Source organism: Arachis ipaensis, chromosome B4 (genome assembly GCF_059453495.1).
Source record: "Arachis ipaensis isolate K30076 ecotype BB chromosome B4, ASM5945349v1, whole genome shotgun sequence".
Lineage (NCBI taxonomy): Eukaryota > Viridiplantae > Streptophyta > Magnoliopsida > Fabales > Fabaceae > Arachis > Arachis ipaensis.
Window position 1 is genome coordinate 43001867 of NC_142439.1, and position 19324 is coordinate 43021190.

General features: G+C 35.4%; 1 non-coding gene across 1 annotated transcript; it reads right to left on the bottom strand.

Annotated features, from left to right (window-relative positions):
- Positions 1 to 17963: 17963 nt before the first annotated feature.
- On the bottom strand, positions 17964 to 18070 carry LOC148567336 (small nucleolar RNA R71). Its single transcript, XR_015882017.1, has one exon. It is a non-coding gene; the product is annotated as a small nucleolar RNA R71 (small nucleolar RNA).
- Between the last annotated feature and the right edge of the window lie 1254 nt (positions 18071 to 19324).

Here is a 19324-nt window from a genome sequence, read left to right on the forward strand (position 1 = left end):
TTATTCTCAATTCGCTTGGGTAGCTATAGGATATCCTCTGTTTTGACTAAGATTTATTCACTCCAGAAGGGGGTTTGAATCTATTGAATGCTTGTGTGAGACTCGAAAGGGGAATCATGAGCATTAGAATTGAGGCTCTATCTTTCACAATTCTCTTGACCAACACTATTTGGGAGGAATTGAGGTCTTGAGAATTAGTGGGGCTTATGGATAAGAGAACATGCTTAACCTCTTCTCATGACAATTAGATAAAGGAATTGGCAAGATTGATTGTGATTAGAGAGATTGGGTTGCCAAGGAATTGGGATCCAATCAATTTTAATCCGCCATAGATCTACTCATATGATTGAGAAAGAAGTTGAAACCCATTTGATTCATGATGGATTATGATATCTCTAATCTCTAATGAATCTTTCCTTTTGTTAATTGTCCTTGAGTTCATTTCAATTGCTTGATTTACTGCTCTCTTTAATTTCCTTGCACCCAAAGCCCCATTTACATTTCCAGCAATTTATTTTTCATGCAATTTAAGTTTCTTGCTATTTAAGTTTCTGTTAATTTACATTCAGCACTTTACATTCCCTGCAATTTACATTCTGTTAATCAATTTTCACCAACTCTTTCAATATTTTGCTTAACTAGACATATCACCTCACTAAAGTTGCTTGATCCATCAATCCCTGTAGGATCGACCTCACTCTTGTGAGTTTTACTACTTGATGCGATCCGGTATACTTGCCTGTTAGTTTGTGCGAATTCAATTTTTCGCCATCACATAGCTCATCTTCCCCTTGAGTTCGGCCAATTGGAGTTCCAGGAGGCACAAACGATTTCTGATGTTTTCTTCTTCAGCAACCCGATCAAAAAGTTTCTTCGGAGTTTTCGTTGTTTTGATTTTGTATGGAGGTAGGGTATAGTAATTTTATAATAATTAAATGTGAATTTGATAAGTGAATGTTGGTTTGATTGATTATTATTGAGTTTGATTGAGTTTTATGTTGAACTTAGTTGAATTATTGTTATTTTTTAGATTATAGTTTGGCCTTGGTGGATTCAGCCCCTGAACTCTTTTAAGTGAATCTTGGGGCTATTTTATGTGAAAATACTGGAAAATATTGATGAGGTCTGATGGTCGAGAGACTAAATTAAAAATTATGAAAAGTCAGTAACCGTAAAGCTCAAAAATGGACTTAAAAAATGAAGCAGAAACTTGAAAAATTTTGGGAATGGGGTTCGGTTCCTTGGTAAAAGTATAATCATGGAAATAAAATTTATTTTTGAGGTTAGAATAGTATTTTAATAAAAATCGAAGTTAGATTTGTAATTATATAAGTTTTGGGATATTTTGGATAAAAAGTAAGAAGTTTAGGGACAAAATGGTTATTTTATAAAAGATACAAGGATAATTTGGTGATTATAATATATGTAAAGATATTTTAGTAATTTGTAAAAATGTGTTGGAGAAAAAATATAAATATTTCAAAAGCTCTGAGTTAAAGAATAATTCATAAAAGCTTAAATTAATAAGTTTAAGTAATAAAATCATTTGAAGTTTAAACTAATAAGTTTTGAATAATAAAATAATAATACTATTACTTCTTTTATTACTAATATTAGCATTACTTGTATCAATATAATATATTATTATTTTATTTAAAAGATATTATTTTAGTTATGATATACTAAAAGTGTAAGCAGAGAATTGTCCTAAAAGTTTTAGAAAGACAAATCAAAATTAAGAATCTTGATTCTCTTTCCATAAGAGACTTAGGAAAAGGCGAGAGAATAATGCAAAGATAATTTATATTGTGGAATGATAAGAAAGAGAAGAAAGAAAGAACGAACAGAAAATGAGATAAGCAGGGATATGGTGGTGAATCCACCGAGATTCGCTTTCGAGAGATACATCGGCCAATCTAGGAGATGGTCGCACTTATAAGACAAAGGTTGCTTACAGATGTTATCAATACATACATTAGCTAGAGAGATCTTCACCTGTAAGATCGAGGTCGCTTATAGAGATTATGTTTGCATACATCGGCTCAAGAGAGTCGCACCTGTAAGACAAAGGTTGCTTACGAAGGTTATGCCACTGGAAGACAAACTCAGACAAAGGTTCCTGAGTTAAGTCAAAATATAATTCAATAAATAACAAAGAATAAAAGAATTAAAAGAATATATTAACTAAAGGGATCTCTGCCACAATAGAGAAGAGGGCAAAAGATAAAGAAAAAGCTTTAAAAGACTGTCCGCCACAGGCTGTGAGAATGATTGAAAGGTTAAGAGAGGGTGACAGAAAGTAAATAGTTATGGTGCCGATGTGAAAATATTAAGTCGTGGGCTTTGTATGAGAATGATTGCGCGGGGACACCCGTAAATATGGAATGGCTTCCAGGAGAAGGGGTCACATGCTTCAGCTGGAGAATCAACGCCTGCAAGTACTTGTAGAGGTCATGTTCGACATACTTCAGCTGGAGAATCAGCGCCTACAAGAAGTAGAAACTTGCAGAGGTTATGTCGCTGGAATGCCTTATCCGACTTGTGAGTTGGATTGCATCGGGTGTGAGTCGAGACCGACAAATGAGCTCATTACCTGCGATAGGAATAGACATGCAACATCAATGTTTGTACATTTTGCATTTGGTTCGGTGTTGTGAATTATTTGTGGTTGCTTGAGTGTGTTTGTGATTTTCATTAATTATTAATATTTGAAGCTCTATAACTGCTTATTGTTCTGGCTCCCTATGTTAAGCTACGATTAACTGAACTGCGATAATATGAAATTAATTATTTACCCCCGACCCTATTAAGAACTCCCCAGTTCTTACCCCCTATTTCCCCCCTTTCATCTATAGGTGCGAAGGTTTAGTGCAGAGCTACAGGAGCAAAGAAGATTATGTTTACAAGTTGAGTTGTTAGATTTTATTTTTTTCTCGTCGTTTATTGTTTTGGTTTTTAGAGGGGTAGGACTTGTAGTTGAGGATCTTTGATTAAGTCTATGTATATAATGCTATGTGGATATATATATATATATATATATATCTTTGTGATTAAATAATTAAAAGTAAAAACTATATCATCTTCTTAATTAAAGTTTTGGTTCGTATTTGCAAAGGCTCAATATTAAATAAAGATAGTATAAACTAAAAAAGTTTAAAGGTAAGTAACGCTTGGACTCTTAGTGCGATCATGAGGTTCTAAAAATTAGGGTGTTACATCATCATCCATAACATCTGACCTAAGGGTGATCGGATCACCGATATCAACCACCATTTTTGAAGGAGTTAGATCATCAATTTGGTAAAGTTCCTGACCCTCTGTCCCATCAAACTCGATGCAACCTCTTGGCTTAGTCTTTACCACAACCACCTAACTAGACTTGCATGACCCCGAATAAGGCAAATAATATTCTTGTCGTGCATCTTGAGGTAGAATAAAAAGATCATAGTGTCTATATTTTCTGGTCATATTTACATCAGTGATATTGTATTCCTTGTGCTTCGTGTTCTTTTTCGCGAACTTGGATCATACCATTCACATTTAAATATGCACCATTGTACATAGTGCAACAGAAAACTATCACAGAATTATATGGTGCAACACACCATGCCAATCAGAATGACCACTATTGGTATTCCCACGAACCCAAACTCCGGTGTTATCTATTTTCTTTCCCACCAACCATTATAAAGAATGGAATCGATATCCGTTAACATTGTATATCGAGTAATTTGTACCCTTATTTATTGGGCCCCAACTAAGTACAACTAGTTTCCAATCTGTTATGTAAGTTAGATACACTCTGACAAATTTTCTGAACCAATGTGAAAAATTGTTCAATGATGTATTCGAATTTGTGTCTTGGAATAACCTATGATACAATAGGATAAATAAAGAAATTTCAATGTATCAAAATTTTGATTGGATGAAAAATAATGATCTTAATTACTACTATTTACAAAGACTTAAAAAACTCACCTCAGGTAGGGTAAAACCTAGTTACAGTTAAGCAACACATGCAGATGTATGGCATCAATATTCACTACCCACGCCCATCGCAACTCCTTCCAAAATAAATATTGAATAGGTTGGTACACATGACGAGGCTTCTTCCCTCTCATCGTTCCTTACAACTCTTGTTCTATGTGACTCTACATGAGACTCAAAATAGAAGAAGCAAGATGCGGATGTCTCTTTAGCTAGGAATGCTTCTCTGAATACGATAGGAAACAATGACTCCATAAAAACATGACAATCATGACTCTTTAACTCAGCAAGCATATTCTGTGAGATGTTTGCACACCTACCAAAGTTAGAGGTGTAACCATCAGGGAACCTCATTCCCTTAATCTACCTACAAACATTTTATATCTAGTCCTTTGTTAGAGCAAACACCGCCTTTGGTTTAGCCCATCGGCCATCCTCAAGTCTCTTTAAGCTCATATATGGCTGCCTACAAATGTCAACCAAGTCTAACATTTCCTTATCGTTATCCTTCGTATGCTTATCATCTATTACCGTGTGCATGATATTATAAAACATGTTTCACGTCAAGACAATGATGAACCACGTTTTCTTTCTAATAAGGCAAATATACTATGTTTCATCCAATTATGCTCCCTGACATATCCCAGAAGTCTCAACCCTGCTCCGTTATCGATAATCCTTGAGATTTTACTGACATGATGTCTGCAAACCACTCAACCTAATGGGTGCCTTTTCTTGTTCAGTTTTATTATTCCTAAATAAGTCCTTGTTGCACCAAAAAGGATGATCAATATCAAAGAACCTTTAGTGACAATCAAACCATAAATTCTTACCTCATTTGTCAACCAAAATGCCTTTGTATCCTCCATACAAATAGGATAGGACATTCTGCCCTAAGTGAACCAACCTGACAATATCCCGTATGCAGAAAAGTCGTTAATGGTCCACATTAGCACAGCATGCAATTGGAAGTTTGTCTTCGTTGAAATATCATACATTTCTATACCATCAATTCATCCACCAAGAATTCCAAGAAGACATCTATTTTGGCCTTTGAATTACTTAGACTAGGTATGATACAAGTTAATAACATATATGGGTCCTTCATGCATATTTTGCGAGGTAGGCTATAAGGAGTCACCATAATAGGCCAACAAGAGTACGTGTTATAGAGTTCAGTGTAAACCTATCAAAGCACAAAGCTAATCTAACGTTTTTATGCTTGCTTGCAAATGTAGGGTGGACTCGATCAAAGTACTTCTAAGCATCTCGGTATAACGGGTGGGTCATAAAACCATCATCTCTGTTGTTACTATGCCAGGTTATGTGACGGGTGGAACTCATCAATGCATACAATTGTTTTAACCTAGGGATTAAGGGCAAGTAGTGCATTCATTTTTTTTTAGAATTTTCTTTCTCCGTTGTTTACCAATCTATTTTCTCTTGACATGAAACCTTGGTGCATCACAAAATATACAAGCAAATAGGTCTACGTCTACCTTATAATACAGCATACAATCATTCAAATAATAATCGATTTTCACCGAATTCAACCCTAATTTTGAAATTAACTTCTTTGCTTTGTAGTGACTCCGGAGATTGCCAATAGTCCCAACAAGTACTAATTCGTAGCAAAGGCTGGCCCAATGATCAAAAGACTCTTGGGTATAATTTTACTCAAACTTAATACTCATCATTCTAACACAGACAGACAGTTTCGAATGAACACACCCATTGAATAAAAGTTTCGTAGCGGATTCTAATAGATGATAAAATCTCTTTGCTTCTGGGTTAGGCTCATGCTCAGTATCTTCCATATCGGTAACACCAATTGCATCATATACCATTTTGTTATATCTCTCTTGGTTACCCTCCCAATTCATTTCTTCCATATATAGTTCTCTAACCACTCGAACTCTCGTTGATTGACCCACATGCCTATTGGAATTCGAGGCAGACCAATTGATTCTCTGCTCATCCATTTCTTCATGTTCCGTTCATAATCAATACCCATCTTTGAACCCATTACGGTAGAGGTGAAGTGTTATCTCTGAAGGTCCTAAACACTTAGTTAGTCGATACTTATAATACGGACAGCTAGAAACTCCTTGGGTCCTAAACGGTTCTATACTGAAGACATACGCAACAAACTTATCCACCTCTTTAAAGAACTCAGGTTTTAACCCCACCCTGTTCACTGTTATCCGTATCATACATCCACAGACGATGACTTGGAATCATTTTGCCACATACACCCTAGAATTCAACTAACAATACAATTTATTAAACAATTTTTCACAAACCAAACACATTTCAAATAATTTAAATGAAAATTCGGTATAACTTCTACTTAATTCAAAGACATCCACCAAATAAATTTATCACATTTGCATAAATAAAAACAAGTACGAATTCAATGAAATAATAAATCCTAATCTTTCTAGTGTACAACCCCTTATTACTCCATGATTTTCCAGCAAACAAGAGTTTCGAGAAGGCACCATTAGCAACCTTCTCTCACTTCCATCCTAAAACTCTATCCTAGAAAAAGTAAGTCTGGCATAAAAATTAAACAATTTATTATACTCAGAGACAGAAAAATTAACTTGGAATATGACTGCACAAACTTCGAAAGACGCAAACTCCAATTGATCTCAGAGAAAATAACACCGTCCTAATAAAAATAAACAACTTTTTAAATTCACAAGGTAAAACTATTTCAAAAACTAATTTAAAAGGAATAAATATAACTCAACATTATAATCAATTAAAACCTAATTCTAATTTCACCAAATTAACAACTTTCATACCAAAAGTAAACGGTATAATAACAAACCTTAATCTTCCAACAACTTATGAACTTTTAATTTCACCCTACCTAACCTACCTAATATTATTCAATTTTTATTTACACTAAGTTATCATAATAAAACCTAATCACTCACTTCATTAAACAAATTTAATAAAAAATTTAATAATATACGTAACAAAATCCTAAACTCACAAAACAAATCTGGAAAAATTAAAAACTATAGGAAAATTATCTCTGATAGTGAAAGCGTGGTGGTGTCAGAAGGTGGCAATGATGGCGATAAGGTGACTTTCTTCGACAGGAACAGACACCAACAGTGGTAGCGGCGGAGATAGCTCCAGCAGTAGTGAGGATGATGTGCTACGACAGCGACAATGGCAACTTTTAAGTGGTGGCAATGGTGTGATGACGACGGCAGCTTCAGAGAGACAACAGAGAGAGAGAGAGAGAGAGAGAAAGTTCACAGAAGTGAGGGAGAAGGATTTCGTGTTTGAATTTCATTCTAATTTTACCATCGGATTTACTGGCAAACAAATCCAATGGTAAATCATTTGTTGTCGTCTATACGCAGTATTTCACTAAACCAACGTTACGGTAAAAAAAATTTGTCGTAAAATCTGAGGCTAAATGTGGCGCTAATGATAGAAAGTTTCCCACCATCGATTATCGTTGAATTTAGTAACATAATTATTAATCCAACGATAATTATTTTGTCAGACGAATTTTCAGTCGAAACCGTCGAAAAATCCGACACTAAATGTGACACTAACGTCCGATGGTAAATTTGATGGTATTCAATATTTTTCTTGTAGTAGTTTTTGGTTGCTATTTTATTACAGTTTGTGGTCTTTCATATCTAATTATTGTACTTTATGTGATTCTCTAATTTTGATGGACACCATACGAGGATCCCTAGTTACAGCAGATTGCTACGGACTAGATTAGGAGTGCTAGAGAGATTCATACATGGAGAGTTTTTGTTCTGATCATCTGCTTCCACTTTGTGGAGTTTCATCATGTGGAGAGAGTCAAGAGACAGCTCGGGAGCAGCAGCATCGGCCAGTAGGTTTGGTCAATGTCGACGATTTTCTATTCAAGACGACTAGGGAAGATGCCGTGTGGTGGCCCGATGTGCAGCGTGACTCGTATGACTTTTGGAGGGGAGTAGCCAGCCACAGAACATGGTGATCATTGACAGGGTTCCTAATTCTCATCCCACACAAGAGTACTAGACATGGTGGTAGCGAGCATGTCAATTTTGATTCTTATATGGGGATGACATCCTTGCTAATCTGAGGGTGGTAGCACCGCCTGCTGATATCCTCCCTATTGCCCCAGGACAGGGAGATCAGTTAGACCTTCCAATAGATGCCCCAGATCATAGACATAGGCAAAGAGGCATGCCAAAGATGATGTTTGGAGACTAGCTCGGAGGGTACGTGATTAGCGTGTGAGGCCAGCAGGAGTGGATGATCAACTCCATTATATATTGTGGCATTAGCCTAGCATGTACGTCGAAAATTATCCTCGCATGCTTATCCACTTCGAGCCAGAATAACTTGTTAGTAAATCCACCACTCGAAAGTGTTCACAAAAATTTATATGCAATCCGCCCCAACCTCCTTGAAACCTATTCCCAACATTGTTGCTCAGTATGACAGCCTGTAGCGCATGTAGAGAATTAACACGGCAAGTGCGCAACCTCACAGTTGAATTAGACTCAAAAATCACTCCTTCTTCGCCATTTATATTATCCCATTAGGATAAATTACAACAAGAAATAACTGATTACTGTCCATCAGTACAAAAAATAAGGCTAAAGATAGAGAATAGAGAAATGGATGAATTATGATTAATGGTTGAGCCAAAAAGTTTCTTATATAGAGTTTTTTTTCTTAGTTATCTAACAGAGTGCAGAGACACCTACTTAATTAGACACGTAACTCAAGTATTGTGACCTCATTTCCCACTATACACTTATCTCGGGTATTGTAACCCCAGTTCTTTCTCTAATCGTATCTTGGGTACTAAGACCCATTTTTCTCTGTGTAACACCCTATCATCCTAAGCCTTACCTCTAGCCGTAAAGCAAAGGATAACAAAGTGCCATGACAGTTCTAAAGCTTGTACAATAATATATATGGAAGGAAGTAATAATACTAGAAGCCCGATGAAGGAATAGAAGCTCAAAGTCGCATAAAGCAGAACTACAAAGCGCGAACTGTTCACACACGATGACTAAATGCATAGGCAAGATAAAAACAGAACAAATACATATACAACCTTACATTAAAGCTCTAAGATACAAGGTAGTAGCTAAAAGATAAACAAAGTATGTATATATGATATACAAAAGGAACTAGACACAGCCTGCGGAGTTTAGGCTGACTAGTCAAGAGATACAACAGAGTTTTATAAAAGGCTTACTTCCTATCTCTCAAGTTTAAAAGCAAAAGCCTCTAAGGCATAACTATGATATACAAAAGATAAGAGAATAACTACAACAAAATTAAAGCTGAATAAAACAAAAGAGAAGCCATCCTCTGCTCTGTCACCATGTTCGCAAACTCACCGAGGTGGATTACGACCTGTATCTAGAAAATAACAACATATGGTGTGAGAACCAGAGATTTTCAGTATAGTAACAGTGTCCAATAGATAAGATATAAGGTTCTGGGACGCCAAAGGCAATCCTAGAACTTCGCATCAATAACAAGATATTCAAGCTTAATGAAATATAAATAAAGTAAACCTTAAACAGGGTAATCTAGTTTAAGGAATTTCTAACTAATACTAGTGCCCGACTCACTTTCAATCCTGGGATATAGTGCCCTACTCACTCTTATGGATAGAAAGCTTATGCGAGTGGGATACAACCTCAGCCCTCGCATCTGAACATAGGCGGGAGACTGCCACAGCCCCTATGCCGACACTGCTACCTCGACAAGCAGGATTAACCACCGTCATTGCCAGGCGTATAGCAACTTACCGAATCTCAACATATCAATAGTATATAACTCAGTCTCAGTGATCACTTCTCATAGCACAAGTCCATTAATACTCATCTCATCATTCTCATCCACTACAATCATTCATATATCTCAATTTATTCTCATCTCAGCACTCTGCTAAGACACTCAAGTTATTCCATCCACAGAACTTTTCAAGTCTAAGTCTCTGCCTCTAAACTCTTTAACAGAAAGATCTAATCTTAAGTCATTTAACTCAACCTCAATGGCCTCAAAGTCTAATTACTAGTTAGGAGTCTTAAACAATACTTAAAGAAGTTTAGAAAGCTAGAGAATAAGTTAAAATTGCAAGAAAATAAGTTTTCAGCAAAACAAGGGTCTCGCATACGCAAGCTCCCTGTCGGCGTACGCATGTGTGTCATTTGGCCAAGGTCACGTATGTAAGCTACATCCGCGTACGTGATTACTAAATACAGCAAAGGAGACTCGCGTCGCGTGCAACATGCCGCGTATGCATGCCTGTAAAATGACACGCTCAGGTACGCATGCCAGTGCCTGCGTATGTGAGATCACTTGGCAGTGGCCAACATTCGCGTCGCGTGCACTATTCTGCGTACGCATGCCCTGACAAACATAGAAAATTTTTAAAAGCTGCAGAATTCAGATTTTTATACCGAACTTTAAACGCGCATAACTTTTTCGTTTTAAAATATTTGTTGTCCGTTCTTCTAGAGTCTTAAAGCTCTCGGACCCAACTTTCATTTAAATCAAATTTCATCAAAAACAAAGGTCTAAAGGCCAAGTTATGCTTTGTCAAAGTTCATAAAAAATAAGGTTTTACAAAATTTAATAAAGCTCTAGTTTTCCAAAACTTCAATTCAAACCAAACTTAAACATGCTCAAAATCATCATCAAATCACTACCACATACTACAATTTACTATTCTATTATACCTCAAGTATTTTTACACCTATTTTACTCAATTTTCCATCTCTTCCCTTTATAGTTCAACAAAATCAATAATTTTCAAATCAAGATTACAATGTCAACAATTTACACATTTCAACTATCCATAAACATCATTTGTCATCTATCATCATCAATTCCCTTTAACATCTATTTTCGTCCAAATTCATCACCACATTAATGATTAACAAAATTTATCATCAATCACCCTCAATATTCATCATCAAGCATAACCACATCATTGCTCCTTACATTATCATCACAATAAACATTAATACTCATCATCAAACAACATATAAATACCACCACATACAAACTCATTCAACCTTTATGATCATTCATATACCATATATAAAATTCTTACAACAATTTGTCCAATCCTATCTTAAGGGCTACTAGCCTAAGTTTTACGAAACATTACATATTACCTGAAAAAACCGAAACCATATCTTGGTCGATTTTTATACAACACAAAATCACCAAAACAAAGCCACCAAGCTCAATCCACAAGCTCCAAGTAACCAAATCAACTCTAATAATCACCAAACCTCAATATAACATCATATAATATACCAAAATCAACACTAGGGCTAACCAAAATATCAAACTACAAGGGTTTTGAAGAGACTTACCTTATCAAATGGTATTAGGGGCACAAACCAATAATAATCCATTATTGGATGGCACCTAAACAACTAAAATCACAAAATCTTTTCAAAACTAAACCTAAAAACGTAAAACTATTAGGCTAGAAAATTGGAGCATGGATTTTGAGATTCTTACCACTTTATTTAGATAAAATAGAAGAGCTCAACGAAAGCTTTGTGTGGCCACAAATAACACGTAAATCGGAGCACCGTAACTCAAGATATGAGTGATTAAAGAAGAAGATGAATAGTGTTTAACCCTCTTCTCCTCTCTTCTCTATTCAGCGCCCCTCACTCCAAATTAGGGTAAAAATGAGCTGAAATGCTCATTAGTTGTGTTTATATATGTTGGGCTTGAGCCTAATTTGGGCTCGGTCCAACCGCTTAGCGTTTTTTGTTCATTTGGCCTAACTTTGGGCCAAAATATTTAGAACTAGTGCACGGTTTTCAACTCTAAATATTTTCCTAAGATTTTCTATAATTTTTATTACTCTCTCGCAGTACCGGACAGACTTAAGCTGCTACTGTTGGCTATTTTATCAGTACGCATTTTTATGCAATTTTTCACAAAAAATTATATTTTTCCACTCAGAAAAATTCACTAAATTCAAATCTCACCTTTAAATTTTCCAATTAACATTTCTAAATTTTCGAACCTATTTCGGGTAAATAATTGATTGTTTTTATTTTATCCAAGCAACTGATTTAGTTCCGGTTCTTACATTCTATATGTGTATCTAGGTACCCAGTACCTTTTTCTCCAATTGTATCATATCCTGGGTGCATCCGGGATACATTAAAGTTGTTACGTATCATATCTCGGGTGTTCAATCACCGGGATATGCTCATAAATGCTTTTGAGTCTCAGTACTCGAGATGTGGTACGTTGTGCATTTTTCGTAAATGGTCTCTGTTTTATAGATTTTCATAAATAATATAATTATTTAATTTAAATAAAAAATCCCAAATAAAATTAAAAAAACATGAAAGTAGGAGTTTTAAAATTTCAATTATGACTAATTAATTCAATCAAGACAGGAATAAGTTTTAAAAATGATTTATTTATTTATTTATTTAGTTATTTTTAATTTTAAAAATTTAATTTAAAACTAATCATGTTTATAATGGTATTGATTGTGTATTATGGTTATTTACTATTCTATAATTTGGTGCTATATACACTATAAAACTCTATCATTATTATCCACATTATTAGAAAAATATTTTATAGGGTTGAGTACTTTTTTCGTCCTTAACATCTTAGGTGAAAATTAAAATTGTTCCCGATCTTTTTTTGTTATTAAAATCATCCTCAACGTAACAAAACGTTATAAAATCATCCTTTTGTCCATAAACAATATTTTTTTAGACAATTTTGCCCTTAAACAAAAATTGAAAAACCCTCCCTACCCTCACCACTAACCTCTACCCTCACCACTAACCTCTGCATCATCATCACCATTGCTAATAAAAAATCCAACAACAGCAACAATCACAAGTCTAACCATCACACTTCCACTGCCTTGGCCCTTTCTTCTCTTATTGTAACAAAACCATTATAAGTCTAACCTTAACTCTACCCAAAATCAACAACAACAGAGACAAAGAAAAATTAAATCCAAGAAAAATGATACAGAAGAAAGAATGAAGAACAAATTGAAATCCAGAAAATCAAGTAAAAGGAAGAATAGACAGAATAGAAATTTGGCTAAAATTCAAGAAATAACAAAACACAGAGCTATTGCAACAATAACAAACCACAAAACACACTGTTTTTTTTCTGTATTTTGTACCAAGACAAACCAAAAACACAATATTTTCCTAGGGGAGCAACGAAATCCTTGCCCAGCGATGACGGAGCGGTTGAAACTCTAACAATGGCGGCGCAACAAAACATAGCGTGACGGGAGAGGAACCAGAGCACAAGCCCCGCAACGACAAAGAGAAAACCCGCGAAGCATATATTGAAGGAAAGGGGTGGGGGTAATGGGTGGTGGGGGTAATGGGTGCCAGGTTGGGCGTTTAAAACGCCCCTTATGAATGGTCTTGGAGAGGAAAGATTGGGCGTTTGGGCGCCACTAATGAGCGTTTGAACGTTGGCCAAAAGGCACAAGGAATAAAGCTCCCAAAGTATCGAAGGCGCCTCTTGAGGAAAGCGCTTCATTTCACGAGCGTCGGAAATGCCAAGGCTTCAATATATGCTGCATGCTTCATTGGTTTCAATTAGAAAGGGATGGGGTAATGAGGGGTGGGGGTAATGGGTGGAGTACTGTGGGTACTGTGTAGTGATAATAGGAAAGGGTTTTTATGTCATTTCAAAAATTATTATGGACAAAAGGATGATTTTATAATGTTTTATAACGTTGAGGATGATTTTAAGAACAAAAAAGGTCGGAGACGATTTTGATTTTCACCCAAGACGTTAAGGACGAAAAAAATACTTAACCCTATTTTATATAAATATGTAATTGTCTTATAAATGAGATTTAAACTAATGTTTTTTTTTTAATTGTTAAATATTATTACCAACCTCTTCTCTTAAATACTCAAAGAAGATGTATGAATTTTTGAGATATAAAGACAATAAGAGTAATACTCCATACTATTTATATAAATGCATATTTTACTCTTGGATTGATACAAGAGGATAAGAAATTTAATGATGTCATTAAAGAAGCAAGCACATAGGCTTCAATATTATATGTCAGAAGGTTATTTGTTATTTGACTACCTTCTAACAATATCTCAAGACCAAAATATGTAGAGAATAGCTATTGGTATGTGCTCTCCATGATATTTTATATCAATGAAGAATAGTACTAAATATGAGGGATAAGTTTCATTAACTATAGTATAAAATTTTTAATCATTGATCATTTTAAGTTGATTAAATTTTAACAGTATTATGTATAATATGTAGAATAATTATGCGAGATAATGAGATTTAGAAGTTGTATTTATTTAATTTAGATGAAATTTTACAATTTTGTGACAAAATCTTAAAAGACTATTTTCTTATGTCTTTAGCAATTGATGAAGAGGATAGTTCTTTGTTAGTTAAAATAATAACTATAATACTGTGTTTAGAAGGGAGACTAAAACTGAGAGATAGAGTCTAGAAGACAAAGACAGGAAGACAGAGACTAAAGTTGAGGAGGTGGAGCAGAAGTCTGATTCAGAGACAGAGAAAGCACTGTAGATGCTGTCCAGATCTGACCTGCTTGCATTCAAAAGAGCTTTTCTGGAACTACAGAAGTCCAAATGGAGCGCTCTCAATGGCTATAAAAATCTGACTTCCAGAGCTTTCGCCTAATATATAATAGTCCATACTTTGCTTCGGATCAGAAGGCCCAAAACTAGTGTCCAACGCCAGCCTCCTGCCCCCTTCCAGGCGTCCAGCGCCCAAAAGAGCAGAAACCAATATACAAATGTCCAAAGAGGACCCTCCACGCCCAGAGACTTCATAGCACGTGGATCTCATCAAATCTCAGCCCAAAAACTCACCAAGTGGGCCTCAAAAGTGAATTTTAGCACTAAATAGACTATTTTACCTTTACTAGTCATCTGTTTAGTATTTAAAGTGTATTTTACATAATCACAAAGACTTTTATCACCATTCAGTCCTATTTTCGTTTTTGCTTTGTATTTTTACTTTAGTATGAGTTCTAAAACTCCTAGGTTGAGGGGAGGAGCCCTGCTGAGTCCTATGAATTAATAAAAGTACTACTGTTTCTCTTTGATCCGTGTTTGATTAATTCTAAGATGTATATTCGTACTTCATCGCGGTGGATAGGATGATCTAACCAATTAGCTCTGTTCATCACATTAAGATGAACGTTCCTGACAAACACCCATGTCTACTTGGGTCAAAATGCGTCTATCACCAGACAAGGACGACCAACAGCTTGAATATACATCTCTCAGACGGCTAATCCACGATTTTGTTGGGGACTTCTCTGTGGTAGAGGCTAGAATACATAGATGCAGCATTCTCTGATCCGAAAGATCCGACCTTATCTGTGGCGTTTTGAGTAGGATCATAAAGGAGAATGGACTGTACGCGCTTCACCCTTAAGTAGAGATGGATCCACACTAAACCTGGGGTTCAAATTCGAAGGAGTATTGGTAGCTACTCAAACCAGTGTCAATCACATACAGCCTGTCATTGAAGAAATCACTCACAAGCAAGGAGAGCAGTAGTACTAGAGTTAATTCAGAAAGACAAAGCAACTCCAACTCTCAACTCTATTCCTATTCTTATTCCTACTTAACATCCAAATATTTGATATAACAAGTTCTTATAAAAAGTTCCACCCAATGACCTTTTGATCTGCCTGACTAAGACCTGCAAGATAACCATAGCTTGTTTCAAACCACAATCCTCGTGGGATCGACCCTGACTTGCTCAGGTATTACTTGGACGACCCAGTGCACTTGTTGGTACAACAGTACAAAGGTGTGGGGATTCATGCTACCAAATTTTTGGCGCCATTGCCGGGAATTGTTGAGTTTGGACAAACTGAAGGATTGTCTTGCTCTCTAGATCAGGTAATTTAATTTATTTTATTTTATTTGAGTCTTTTAATTTTATTTTCTTCTTCTTCAAATTTTTGAAAAAAAATTAAAAACTTTTTTAAAATATTTTTCTTTTCTTTGTTTAATCTTTGTTCTTTGTTTGAGTCTTGTGTTCTTGTTGAGTCTTTTATTTTTATTTTTCCTTCTCTATTTTTTCGAAAATTCAAAAAAAATAAAAAGTTTTTCAAAAATATTTTTTATTTTTTTTGTGTTCAATTGGTTAGAGCGTTGTGCTTATGTTCTTGGTAATTTGTGTACCTTTGAGTCTTCCTTTCAAAACTTTTCAAAAATACTTTTTTTTTGTTTAAATCTTGTGTCAAATTTTAAGTTTAGTATTCTTTTTATGTTATTGAGTTCTTTAAGTCTTTAAATTTTGTTCTTTGTGTTCTTGTGAGTCTTCAAAGTGTTCTTGAGTCTTTTTTTGTGTTTTGATCTTAAAATTTTTAAGTTTGGTATCCCTTTGTGTTTCCCTCAAAAAATTTTCGAAAATAAAGAGGTGCTAGATCTAAAAATTTTAAGTCTTGTGTTTTTTTTTTTGTGTTTTTCTCTTTCATCATAAAATTTAAAAATAAAAAATATCTTTTCTATCTTATCTTTTAACATAATTTTTGAAAATTAACCATAAAAATTCAGATTTTGATTTTCAAAATTTTTATCTTATCATATCTTAGTTGTCAAGTTTTCAAAAATCAAATTTTTTCAAAAATAAAAATCATATCTTTTTTCAAAAATCTTATCTTTTTCAAAACTTATCATATCTTTTTCAAAATTTAAAAATCTTATCTTATCTTTTTTCAAATTTCAAATTTTAAAATCATATCTTTTTCAAAATCAAATTTCAAAATTTTATCTTTTTAAAATATTTTTCAAATCATTTTAATTTCTTATCTTATCTTATTTTTAAAATTCAAATATTTTATTATCTTATCTTTTATTTTTATTTTAATTTTTTCTTAATTAATATCTTGTCTTCTCTCTTTTATTTTTCAAAACTTCCTAACTGACTCTTCTTTTCCTTAATTTTTCGAAAATATCTCTCTTCTTCTCTCTCATCTTTTTCAAAACTACCTAACTAACTCTCATCTCTCTTAATTTTCGAACACTTCTTCCTTTTCCCTCTCTTCTATTTTCAAAATTTAACATTTAAATTTTAAATTCTTTTTAAATTAATAACCTAATTTTCAAAAATTAATTAAATAAATAAAAATAAAAATATTTTAATTCTTATTTACTTTTTCTATTTATACTTCTTTACTCCTACCTTCTATTGTCACAGTATTCTTGTTCTCTTTCATCTTCCACCTCCCTTCTTCTTCTTTCTTCACATCTCACTGGAAGCTCTTTGATCCAAGGGGCACAAAAAGCTTTCTTGTGATTTCTTTCCCATCTTCTTCTTTCTTCTATTCTGACTCTAAGGAGTAGCTTCTTGCCTATTGGCATAGAGAGTCTTCTTCTTTTTCTCTCTTTTTTTTCTTGTTTATGACCATGAACAGGGATAAAGAACCCCTTTTGACTCTTGATCCTGAACTTGAGAAGACTCTAAGGAGGCATTTACAATAAGCTAAAGCACAACACTCTGAAAGAGACCTTTCAGAAAGTTTTGAACTAGAGGACATGGCCGAACCACAAGAGGATCCTAGAAAGGTCCTTGGTGACTTCACCATGCCTACCTCTGACTTTTATGGCAGAAGCATTGCTATACCTGCCATCGGAGCTAACAATTTTGAGCTTAAGCCTCAGTTAGTCTCTCTTCTGCAGCAGAACTGCAAATTCCATGGACTTTCAATGGAAGATCCACATTAGTTCTTAGCAGAGTTCTTACAGATCTGTGATACTGTAAAGGTTAATGGAGTTAATCTTGAAATTTATAAGCTGATGCTCTTTCCCTTTGCTTTAAGAGACAGAGCTAAATTCTGGTTGGATGCCCAACCTAGAGAGAGTCTTGACTCTTGGAAAAAGCTGATTAATGCTTTTCTAGCTAAGTTCTTTCCTCCTCAAAGGATGAGCAAGATTAGAGTGGAAGTTTAAACCTTCAAACAGAGAGAAGGTGAATCCCTCTATGAAGCTTGGGAAAGATACAAGCAACTAATCAGGAGATGTCCTCCTGACATACTCTCAGAGCGGTCCACCATAGGCGTGTTCTATGATGGTTTGTCTAAAATGTCCAAAATCTCATTGGACAGTTCTGCAGGTGAATCTCTCCACTTGAAGAAAACACCTGCAGAAGCCAGAGAACTCATTGAGATCGTTGCAAACAACCAGTTTATGTACACTTCTGAAAGAAACCCTGTAAACCATGGAATCTCTCAGAAGAAAGGAGTTTATAAAGTTGAGACTCTGAATGCCATCCTGGCTCAGAATAAGATCCTGACCCAACAGGTCAACATGATCTCTCAACATCTGAATGGGATGCAAACTACTACTGGCAGTAATCAGGAAGCTTCTCTTAAAGAAGAAGCTTATAATCCTGATCAACCCACCATAGAGGAGGTGAATTACATGGGAGAAGCCTATGAAAACACTTACAATCCTTCATGGAGGAATCATCCTAACCTCTCATGGAAAGATCAACAGAAACCTCAGCAAAGTTTCAATAACAACCAAGGTGGTAGGAACCAGAATAGGTTCAATAATAGACCACTATTCCCGTCTTCTCAAGGGAATATGGAGACCTCTAAGCAGAGCCTTTCTGACTTAGCCATTGTGGTCTCCAGCCTCACTAAGACCACCCACAATTTTATTAATGAAACAAGGTCTTCCATTAGGAACTTGGAGGTATAGGTTGGTTAACTAAGCAAGAGGATCCCTGAGACTCCTCCTAACACTCTTCCTAGTAACACTGAGGTGAATCCCAGAGAAGAGTACAAGGCCATAACCATGGAGGTTGAGGTCGAAACACAGGAGAATGGGAAGGTATTGAACGCCAGTGAAGAAGCCTTCATTGGGCGTTCAACGCCCACAATGGCAGCAAGCCTGGCATTAAACGCTAGTAAGGAAGCTCTCACTGGGCATTTAACGCCCATCCTGGAAGAAAAGCTGGCATTGAACACCAGCCAGGGAGCACTGGCTAGGCGTTCAACACCCAAACAGGAAGGCTATCTAGCGTTGAACGCCAGTGAGGAACCCCTCACTGGGCGTTCAACGCTCAGAATGCTAGAGAGACTGGTGTTTAACCCCAGTCAGGGTGGACAGCAAGGGCGTTTAACACCCAATCAGTTGACAGAACTGGCGTTGAACGCCAGCTCAAGCACACCCTTTGAGTGCCTGAATCCCACTCAAGAACCCTCTAGCCCAGAACCAAAGGAAACACTAAAGACAATTGAGGTTCCTTTGAATGCACTCCTACAGTGCATAAGTTCTGAACTACT